The sequence below is a fragment of the Indicator indicator genome, chromosome 4 (genome assembly GCF_027791375.1).
Source record: "Indicator indicator isolate 239-I01 chromosome 4, UM_Iind_1.1, whole genome shotgun sequence".
Classification (NCBI taxonomy): Eukaryota; Metazoa; Chordata; class Aves; order Piciformes; family Indicatoridae; genus Indicator; species Indicator indicator.
Genome location: NC_072013.1, coordinates 7,548,660 through 7,560,102, shown reverse-complemented (window position 1 = coordinate 7,560,102; position 11,443 = coordinate 7,548,660).

Genomic DNA, 11,443 nt, shown 5'->3' with positions numbered 1-11,443 from the left:
ACATTTCCTTTGAGAGCAGTTTGGAAGAAAGTCACCCATGGGTTTGTGATGGCTCAAGTATTTTGGTCTGAAGATTGTTTCCTGAGAGTCTGTGTTTAGTCAACAATGGGGACAAATACATTTTATGTTTACAATTACTTTAAAACCTATACAATCTGAATAAAAGGAATAATGGCAAGAGTGATTCAGAGAGCTGATTTACTGCTAAAATCCTTTGGTCTTGACCATGAATAAAAACTGCATTGTGTCTGAGGCTGCTGTCCTCCTGAGTGTTTAGGTAAATCATTCACCAGTGTCCAATATTGGAAATTATACCAAACCCACTTATATCTACAAGCTTATCCTGATTGCTTTTGAATTTTATTTTTTCCCCCAAACTACTGAAGGGTGCTTTGAAGATTGTAGGGGTTTGTGTTTGCTATCTTTGAATTTTGCAGTTCACTAGCATATATCAGTTGATGTGAAATATGGAATAAATCAGGAGAAGAGTTTCAGTTCAGAGATTAGTGCCCTTTATAGTTGGGAGAGTACAGATTAAGAGTCATGTAAGAAGTGATGGGTGAGGGTTGGTGATGGACAGACTGTGGTGAGCTCTTTCTCCACAGCTGTGGGGAAACCCTCTCAGTTGTTCTACTTCGTCATCATGTCTGACTGACCCTTTAATTTTCAGGAGCTGTTTCTCTAAAAAGTCTGTGTCTTTCAATTAATTTTGGTGATCAAATGGCATGTGGATGAAAGTCATGTTAATAATTCCCTAGGGAGAATGGGATCCCGAAGACTTTACTTCTCTCTCTTCTCCTATGTAGATACAAATGAATGGGAACTTGGTCAAGTTAGCTGGTGGTATGTAGCTGGCAGAGGCACTCCTGAGGTCAAAATCTAACCAAAAAATATTGATGGAGGAACAATGTGGAAAACCCTTCTTAATTTCCTGTCACTAGATCTGATTGTTTTTTTCAATAGTCTTAGCTAAATGTTTTGTCTTCTCCTAGGTTTCTTATCCCTTGCTTACCAACCTCTTTCCCCCGTTGACCTCTACAAGCACAGTCCTAGCTGTTGATTTATCAGGGCAGGCTAGCTCAGCACTGTGTGGAGATTGCTTTTAATTAACTGTCTTTGTTTTTTCCAACCTTCAGGGAGCAGCAACCCTTTAATGATTTTAATATTTTATCTGGATTTATATCCACCTCATGTATTGTTTGTTGCTCTGCTTCCTCACACGTTCTTCCTAAGTCATTTCCCTAGATGAAATGTTTGTTTCAGGGCCCTCGTATAGGATGAAGATGGCTCCTGGACTGGAAGGATGGACTCTCAGTGATCTAACTTGGTGTTTTGGAGGAGAAAGGAGAGTATGAGATGATGTGTGGCTGGGGAGTATCAGGTGATGCGTTTTGGTGCTTTCTTGGAGCGAAACTTGTTTCAGTGTTCTGCCTCCATGCACAGGGAGAGGCAGCTTTGTTTTGTGATTGCACCCTGGCAAATCAGAACCTACTAAATTAAATCTGACCCCTGACATGTATGGTATAGATGAGCCGTGAACTTATTTTCACAGTCAGGTGTGAGTTTCATGCTAGTTAGGCTGAGTCAAGGAGGCACTAATGTAATTACCTGTTGCTAAAATGGGGCTACCTTCCTGTTCATGAATACAGGTTCAAAGGAGAGTTCTTTACTTGCAGAAGACTACCTTGCCTACTACGAGTAGCTCTACCAAGTGAGATTTCTTCAGACTGAGCAGAAAGCAGCTATACAGAGATTCTCCCATCTGGAATTTTCTCTTTATGTGTCCTACAATGAGGATTTCAAGAGGTCCCAGCATGAAAGAATTAGGAAAAATATATGGTATTTATAATATGTAAAGTATGTGTCACTTTCATGTCAAAGCAAGCAAATGCTTTATAATTGTGCATGATGTAAGCATCACAGTCCCTTCTGGGATTATTTTCTTTTTTTCTGATGAGAGGAATGGTATCCACTGACTGACTTGGTGATGGTCACACTAGTCACTCTGTCAACCACTGACTAAATTGGAGGTTTAGCAGCCACACTGCTTTGCTTTTGGTGTTGATTGTTAGGCAGGCAGCATATGAGTGAAGTGTTGAGAGTGAATGGAAATCCTTCGTTGGTAGCATTTCCATGGGTGAGCTGAAATTAGGGGCACAGAAGAAGAGTGGAAAAGTGAGTTAAGACTGTTTGCCTGGTTCTGATGGAAGAAGCTCACAGATAAATATTGCTAAACCATCTTTAACGGCAGCAGGGTATGCCTAGAGCTGATAAAGGAGCTGTTGGGGTGCAAAAATTTTACCATGGAAATGAACCAAGTGGCAAGTAGTTTTGCATTTCAAAAATACGTGCTGCACACCAGACAGTCTGTTCAGTGCAGTTCACACATTGAATTTAAAGTCACTGGTGTGAGAACACTTTGACTCAATTGATTTTACCAGGCTTCTTGTAAGTATGTGTAAGTGTATTTAAAGCTCCTTTGTTAAAATGGCAGAAGAAATGAAGAAGTTCCCAGATCCAGTCCTCTCTTACTGAGGAAAGTGACTCTCAGACACTAGTTGAAAAGAACACGGTCATGAGTGCTACTTGTCAAAATATTGTCAGCGCATCACTGCGTAAGATCATCTTTCTCACTGGGCTGTGGTTTGTGTATTTCCCATCTTCCTCTTCAGCCCACTTAAAAAAACCCAAAAAAACAAACAATAAAATTTGTTTGGATGTATTTTTTTTTCCATGTTGTTGCTGTGATTGCACAGTAACAAACTCTTGTCATTCTCATCTGACCAGACTGCAAATGTATTTGGTTCAAGTATTCATTCTGCTGAGTAGATCTGAAAGTAAATTCCCTCCTCCCCTGTTACTAGCTTCCTAGTTTTGTTTCTGCAACTAACTTACCTGTAAAGTCCTAGGGTTAGGAGAGGCTGTCTCTCCTGATGTGTTTTCTGAATTCCTCACTGCTAAACACACAGCATGCAAAGATGAAACTGGCTGGCCTTCAAAGGGCGTTCTATTTCCCAGGCTGCTGTTTCCAGCTACCTTCTTTTCCATGCACTCCTCTGAGGGGAAGAGGAGGAGCACATGAGGGGTGAGCACTCTGCCTTTGGGAAAGGCTCTGACCTGAAAATGGATTGCAATTCCAGCCGAATGGTTCCTTCCCTTGGTAACAGAACTGTGCGCCTGGGCTCTGAGCTCTTTGCATTAATTCCATCTCTGCTAAACTTTCCCAGTCAATTAACCATGTCCATCTCCTGCTCTAGCAGCCACATGTGCCTTTTCTGCCGCAGCAGGGTTTTGGAATGGTAACTCCCTGCAGCCTTTGCTGCAGCAGTTTTCCTCCAGCAGCTTCCCTCAAGCATGGTTATCAATCAGAACATGTCAGGTTTTTCCCTCAAACACATCTATTTTCAGGGCTGTAGGACTTTGACCTTTTGCTTTCGTCTTTTTAAGTACTTTTTTTCCCAATAGGGGCCAGCCCAAATGCTGAGTGTTAGGTCTTTACCCAGATACAAAAGCTCCATAAAAATTTCACTCTTAATGTGAGAAGATTCTGCTAAATCTGGATATTTCTTTTGGTTTCCATCATTTTGCCTCCCTTGGGTTTTAATTTTGCTTGTCAAAGAGCCTCATTAAGCTGGCCAGTACTACTTGTGTGGTGTTCTAGGCATCACCTACAGTGCAGAGGTCTTCTCTGAGTAGCTGGCTAACAGGACTGAATGAAAGAGCAGTGAGTTTTTGGAGGCTAAAGTGTCTGGGAGATGCTTACCCATGGGATTTGATATAGGCTATCTTTGAGGAGAATTCTGCACATCCTCTGGAAGAATGGTGTGGATTGTGGCAGTAGTGGGCTCTCAGAAATGCGTGTAAGGGACCATGTTTTTGTTGCATGTTGTACTACCCCCAAAGGTCAAGTTGGGTTTAAAACAAGAGGCTATGCTTAATATTTTGTCTTGAGCATTAAGGGCAAACCCTGTTTCTAGTGGATAGGTACATCTATCATGAAACCTGCCATTCCAGTTGGCACTAATTGGTTTCTGTGTGGGTAATTTCAGATGAGAAGACAAAGATCACATTTGCCACAGAGATTTAGTCAATAGAAGTGTAGGTTTAAAAGAGGGTTCCTGGGTCTTATGTCCAGTCCCCTGGTACCATGTCAGATAATCCTTTTCATAAACTGAAAAGTCCTTGTCTTAAATCCCCACTTGGACTGTTTGTTCCCATTACTCCTCTTGGGAGGGTTCCAGAACCCACTGCTCTGATGGCTGGAAATAGCATTTTAATCCCTAGCCTAGCCCTACTTGTGACCAGTTTATACCCATTTGTTCTGGTGCCAGCATGGAGCTGTTAGTTGAAATACTATTGCTCCCTCCATGTCTTCCTGTCCACCATCATGCATTTGTATGACACTATTATAAGCCCTCTCAGTCTATGTTTTGATACACTAAACTGCCTGTGCTATCTCTTCCTTTCCTTTGATCATCGGACTCTTTATCGTCTTTGCCTTCTCTACTCCAGCTTGGATTACTTGCATTCAGCTTTCTAGAGTGTGAGTAGATGAAGTAGTACTTTGTTCCAGGTAAGATTTCTCCCTCTACAATAACTTTATTTTTTACCACTTCTGGGATCACCTTGCTTTTATATTTGTGGTTGCATTGTGCTGGTGGTTCTTAGTCATCCGTGGTAGACCAATACTGTTATGTTTCTTCCCGTCCTTTTGGCCATTGCCCAGGTTATTAAGTGAAATTTATACTGAATTCACTCCATCTAATTCTTCTTGCCTGATATCCTTCATTTCCTTGATGTCTCTTCAACTTGTGTAAATGCCTAACTTTTATCAGCACACAATTTTTTTTTTGTCAAGGTCATTAATAGAAGTACTGAATAAGTCCCCAGACCAGTTCTTCTAGAACTCCTGAAGTAGCCTCCTATCAGCCAATTACTGTTTCTGTTGGGATTTCATCTGCGTCCAACCTTCTTTCAGTGGTTTTTCAGTTATATCACTGTACTTCCTCATCTTCTTAACTTTCAATAATTTCTCATTTAGGACTGTATGAAACATTTTATGAAACTCTGAATAGCTAAGAGGAATATGTGTAGAATATCAGTATCTTATCAAAGTGAGATGTCAAGTTACTCTGGCAAGATCCGTCATAGTTGTTACCTTGTTCTACAGTGTTCTTGATTCAACAGGCTGAGAGAGATGGCGTTGTTGAGCACAGAGAAGAGAAGCTGGTGAGACCTTGTAACGGCCTTCTAGTAGATGAAGGGGACCTACAAGAAAGCTGGAGAGGGACTGTATACAAGGGCATGTAACAACAGGACAAGGGGCAGTGGTTTTAAATTGAAAAAGGGTTGATTTAGATTGGACATTAGGAAGAAGCTCTTTGTTCTGAGGGTGGTGGAAGACTGGTGGTGGGAGGTTGCCCAGAGAGGTGGTGCCCAGAGAGCTGCCTCCCCATCCCTGGAGACAGCTTGATGGAGCTCTGAGCTACCTGATCTAGTTAAAGATATCTCTGCTTTACTGCAGGGGGGAGTTGGACTAAATGACCTTTAAAGGTCCCTTCCAACCCAATGCGTTCTATGATTCTATGACTTTGCACTTAAAAAATGTGAGTAAGCTCTGGCTCAGTTAGCCCTACTGAGTTGGCAAGGTTTATGTTCACAAACAATTAATGAAGACTGCTTTATTTTGCTTGCTACACTTCAATACTACAGTAGTAACCATGATTTGCAGTATCTGTGTGAAGCACTTGCTGATAGATGTATGCTTTCATGTCACAGCTCTTGTGCAAAGATTATTTAGAATTTATGTCTTGATTGCACAAATACCTTTGTGGCTTCCACCTCAGTTATCCCACTGAAGCACAGCATTCCTTTAGTTCTTGGCCTGTAACAACATTATATTTAATCTATGTACCATTCTATGTACCATTCTGAGTGCAGAACAGCTAACTTTTTTGATCACTTTTTCTTAATGTCTAAAGAATATTATTCCCCCCCCCCCTTTTTCCTTTTAAACAGCTTTCTCAAGTTCTAAGTCTTGATTTTGGCAATTCTCCCCATACTTCCTGACCTTTAAGATCCAACTTTTTCTTCTGTTACTACTGTTTTCTGTTCCTGAAAGGTGTCTAATTGTGATGTCCTTTTCCAAGATAATTATTCATTCAGTAGCTTCTCTGGTCTTTCCATACAAGTTTCAAACAATTTCTGCTCTGTTCCGCTCCTCTCAGGTCTGAAGCACTCAGGAACAGGTTTAAAGCACTTTTTGATGGTGATGGGAATTACACAATTTTGTACCTATTCTTATAATGTGGAAGACTTAGACTGTGTTTATCTAGGGCAAGCAGGGGCAATTCTGCTTAATAGTAAGTTGTTTTACATAATTAGATAATGCCTAAATGTGGCTTTTAAAAGTTCATCAGTGCAAAACAATGCTGTGTTCAGAGTTGCAACTGTAAAAATCCAAATGAGCAGCTTAAAGTTGTTTTGTGTTGTTTTATTTTCTTAAATAACCTGGTTCCACTTTTCTCTGATGTTATTAGTCTGTGTGTATGCGTAATATATGTATGTATTTATGTGTCTAGAGTACAGGAAAGAAAGAATGTATTTACAGATGGTGTTTAAGAAAACATGGTATTGTTCCTTAATCAATGTCTTGCCATTTGAAACATTTCCATATACTTCTTACTGATTTATAGCAGCATATGATTCAACTCTTTCCTACTGGTCAGCCTCAAAAACTCATATAAATAGGAAAGAATTATAGTACTTTTTCTTCCCCCCCCCCCCCCCCCCCCCCTCCTTCTCCCTTTACTAGAAGACTCTGGGAACTTTTAAAATATTAGAGTGCTCTTTGGATCGATGCATATCCCAGCAATGCCTTGCCTAAGTGACCTAAAATTGTGTGATCAAACCTCTTCTCCCCTCCCCATCCCTAGAGAGTTATTTGTAATTAGATAAAATGAGGACAGAATATGCATAAGTATCTGTTATGCTGGGATTCCTGCCCAGAAAGGAAACTAATGGCCTGAGCTGGCCATAATCTTTTGCACCCTGTGTGCTATTGACAAGGCTATGGCTTGAGATGTTGGGAGTTCAGGAGCAGATTTTTGCTGCTGTCTTACGGTAACCTTTCTAAATTGACTGTTTTCCAAAACAAGTGGAATCACACAGCCTATATTTTACTTGTCGCTTGCTGTCGGGGACATTTTGCTTGTAAGAGGGGGCCTAATTCTTCAATTTCATGCCTAATGCTGTGGAAGTGAGTGTAAATTACTGCTTCTGTGATTTGGAAGTGTTTCACCTTCACTTTGCCCAGATGTAAATGACCACATGAAGTACAGGGCAGTGGAGAACTGGGAATGGAGTTGTTGGTTATTTTTTTCCATTTCATCTAGCAATTACTGCATGTCTCTGGCTGCTCAGAGAAAGGGACAGTGGAGTTTGGTGGACAAATTCAGCTCTCTATAATCAAACTAAGTAGCCCTTTTGAAGTCTGTGACAGGTTGTCTAGCCTTGTGGTACTATACAATGCAAGAGGATCAGATAGGTGTCACTTCAGAAATCTGCTTTAATGTACTGTCGTCATTTTCTCCTTTCTCCCAATGCATGTGGTAGGTGTCAGCTCACCCCTCACAAAATCCTTGTTTTTCAGTCCTGTGTAAGGCTTGTGGGGTTTGCCTCATGACTTGGCAACAGTGAAACACAAAACCTGGGCGCTTATGAATCTGTCACTCTTCTGCAGATATCCTAGCCATAGGTAAATCCACTGATGAAAAGCTTTTCTTGGAACAGGCAGGCAGTCTCTGTGCTAGTCGTCCTCACTCTCTTTGCTACAGTGTCCTTGGGGTGAATGTCAGTGAAAGTGGGAGAGGTGTTTTGATGAAAGAAGGGGCAAGGTCACACAAAAACCATGCCCTTCAGCATGCTTCCAAGGAAGGTTTTTATCTGGCCAGCATTTCCATTGCTCTGCCTGGTGTAGCTGAATCAGGAAGTAAGAGAGCCAAGCCATGATGAAATGTGATTCTTTTTTTGAAATTATGTCCAATTTGGCATCTTCCTGAGCTGAGAAAGTTTGGCTTGCTTTCCTTCTTCACTCATAGTAATTTGCAGAGTGGGAGATTTGGGGTGAATCTCTGTTTTCTGTGCTTACAAGGCAGCAGAGCTTCTATGGCTGGACTGGAATGTGTTGTTTCAACACACTGAATGTGAAAAAAAAACTTTAGCTTCATACAGACTAAGCTTTTTGTTTGTACTCAGTCAGTGTGATTTCACTGAAGTCCAAAAAGTTATGCCAGTGTGAGAGACAAACCAAGTCTATGTTATTTCAAGACAGCTGTACTACTGGAGAAAAATTCCTTTTAATTCCCTCCCTTAAATTTTCAGAGTCTCCACCTCAGATATTCGGTAGCATCTGACGCTTATAATTTGGTAGCAAATATTGACATCAGCAGCCACCTACATGATCCTTAGCAGGAATCTATAGCTTAATGTGCAGGACAGGCAACAGATCAACAGATGACTTCTTAGTAACAGGGAGGGATCAGAACAAAATCCTGGGTCTCAGCACTTCTTGTGAGCTTCGAACATTGAATGTGGATCTGAAGTTATATGTCTTTAGTGGACAGGATCTAGACACCCACATGCTTTGGCAGAGCTCAGATCCCAGTTTTGTCTACCTAAAGAATGAAAGTTCTTCTTTTCATGTAGATTCTTCTGCTAGTGAGAAGAAAGGGAAGGGATAAGAGAGAAAATATGACACATTGGCAAAATTGTTTTTCAATACTGTGTTTTTCAAAGTTTTTTTCCATGAGCCATCAGCAGCTCTTAAAAATCACAGGGAGAGCATACAGTTGTCAATGAGCCAGAACGGTTAAATGCTTTTAAATATTTGAGTTGGGTTATTCCTTCACCTTTTTCTCACAAACGTGTCTGGTGAAACTCCAGTAATGAAAACACTTGCCTGGGGAGGGGGATAAAATCCTTCTCAGCAAAGAAATGATGGTGACATTTAATCACATCATAACAAGACTGTTAGCAATGGTTTGGGCTTGGCATTGAACATATACACAACATTTGTTCTTTTATATAGTATTGGTATTACATAGTAAAAATAGCACAATTGCAAAACTCATTTGTTTCCCTCGTGCCAACTTTGTTCAGCTGCCAGTTGCTGTTTGAACTTCTAAAGCAATGTTTCATCCATATGCTATTACCAACTGTACAATTCATTCTCTCTGCTTTCAAGTCATCCCCTTGTGCCTAAGTAGTTCCCGGTTTGAGATACCTGTAAAACCACTTCTGTCAGGTAAGCTGTGCTCATCCTGAATGGTTCCATGCTTCAGGATGGTAAAGAGCTGCTGCTGCTTTTAAATTTCCCAGTACACTGCTGCACAGAAGTTTGTTATAGGTGCTTCACTCCACTGAGCTGTTTCAGGATGGTCCTTTCCTTAAATGCGTGTCTTTCTAGTGAGAGATTTGGAGCTACTCTGCAACATTTTGCATGCTGTATATTCTCTATTTGCTGCCTGTGAAGGATGCTTACTGTATAATTTCTCAGGTTAGTTTAATAGGAGGGGTTCTATTTTGAATGAGAAAGAAACAAAATCAGGAGGGCAAACCCCACAACAGGAGCATCCACAAGTGAACGCTACAAGTAAGTAGTATTACAAAGTGTCAGGTAGCATGCAAGACTCCACTGGATCATACTTGAACTAGTTTTGAATTAGTCAAAAACTCAGTCAAAAAGTCAAAACCCCCAGGCAAATAGGAAGGGGGAAGAATTCTTCCCACCTGAAATGGTGCTCCCTCAGGTCAGGAGCAGGCTGCCATACAGACAGACCTGCTGCTATATTGTCTTAGCAGGTTAGAATTCACCTGGTGAAGACACAAGTAGATTTTATTTTAAAACCTTTTGAATTCTTTCTCGGTCCTGCTGTTACAGTTAAACCATGTCTTATTTTAGGAAGGTTGCTGTTTTCTGTATTTGCTTAACAGTTTCTCTGGTGGGGAATTTGAAATAGGTAGGAAAGAATCAATATGCAAGAATTTTTTTGTAGACTAGAACCTGATCCCAGACAGGGGGATCAGGGGCCTTTCACACTGGAGAGGGCACCAAAGGTGTTAGAGAGATCAGAGAGGAACCAAAAGTGCCATTGGTCCCTACAAAGTAGGACTTACCTAGGAGTTACTTGTGGTAGTTCTGTTTTGTGACAAGCCTCCTCAGAGCTTCAATCAATGTTTCCTTTTACATATTTACAAATATATAAAATGTAATAGTGAACTTGATTGTCATGACTGATATTAGACCCAATCCTTATTTATTCCAAGATACCACTGAAGAGTCCTAGGGCTGATAGACCTTCACTTCGTCAGAGATGTTTTGAAGGATGATGAAAGTAATGTCATAATAAAATTGCTACTACACAGTAGGGGACAGTGCTCTCGTGAGACATTTGTTTTTCTGCTTTAATTTGGCAACACACATAGCAATTACTCTTGCAAAATCACTCTTCAGCATACTTCTGTCAGGTGTCACCCACTCTAGTTGCACCAGCGTTCCCTGGGACTGCACATGCCTGTGCTCTAAAGAGGCTTGAGGCTTCCTGGCAGAGCAGTCAAAGCTGCATTTTGCCTCTCCAAGGATGACAGGCCAAGGCCATACTGTTCTGGCTGTAGGGAATGGAGAGGTAGAAAGAACTGGAATGGAGAGCTAAAGGAGTATGAGGCCTGCTTTTCCTTTTCCTGCTGAGTGGGTAGGAGAGATGGGAATGGCACCTACAGCTGCAGAGCAGAGCTTTCCTCCAGTGCCAGCCACTTCTGCTCAGCAGCACAACACTCAGCCTTGGTTTCCAAATGGCTTTGATAATGTTCTTCTCTAGAAGCTTTTAAAATAACTAAGATGTCTTGGAAAGTCCTCCAGAGGCACAGTTGAAAACACAGGCTAGGAACAACTATTTGGATCAGTAACTGGGCTTGTGCTGCCTGATAGTTGCAAATGGCCTGGAAAAGAAATTGAAGAGGGAGGTAGCAAACTTAGCTGATAATACTCATTATATTCCACGTGGGGAAAAAACAAGGTTGCTGTGGTGTTGAAGAGGGACCTCATGAAACTGAATGACTGGGCTCATTAAAATGGCTGATTATGTTCAGTTCAGATAAATCTAAATTGAGGCATGTGGGGGAAAAAGATCCCAAATTAACATATGCAACAATGGGTACCGAATTATAATTGGCACTGAGAAGTTTTGGAGTTACGATAGGTGTACCAAAATATGAGCTTTGTGCTCAATAAGGGGCAAAGATCGATCATAGTAAGGCAATAATAAGAAGAAAGGGAGACAGAAAGGAAGAGATGCAGGCTGAATGTTAGGAGTTGCTATGAAAGGAACAAAAACAAACATTATTACCCTGTCGCTATATAAATCCAAGGTTTGCTGCATCTTGA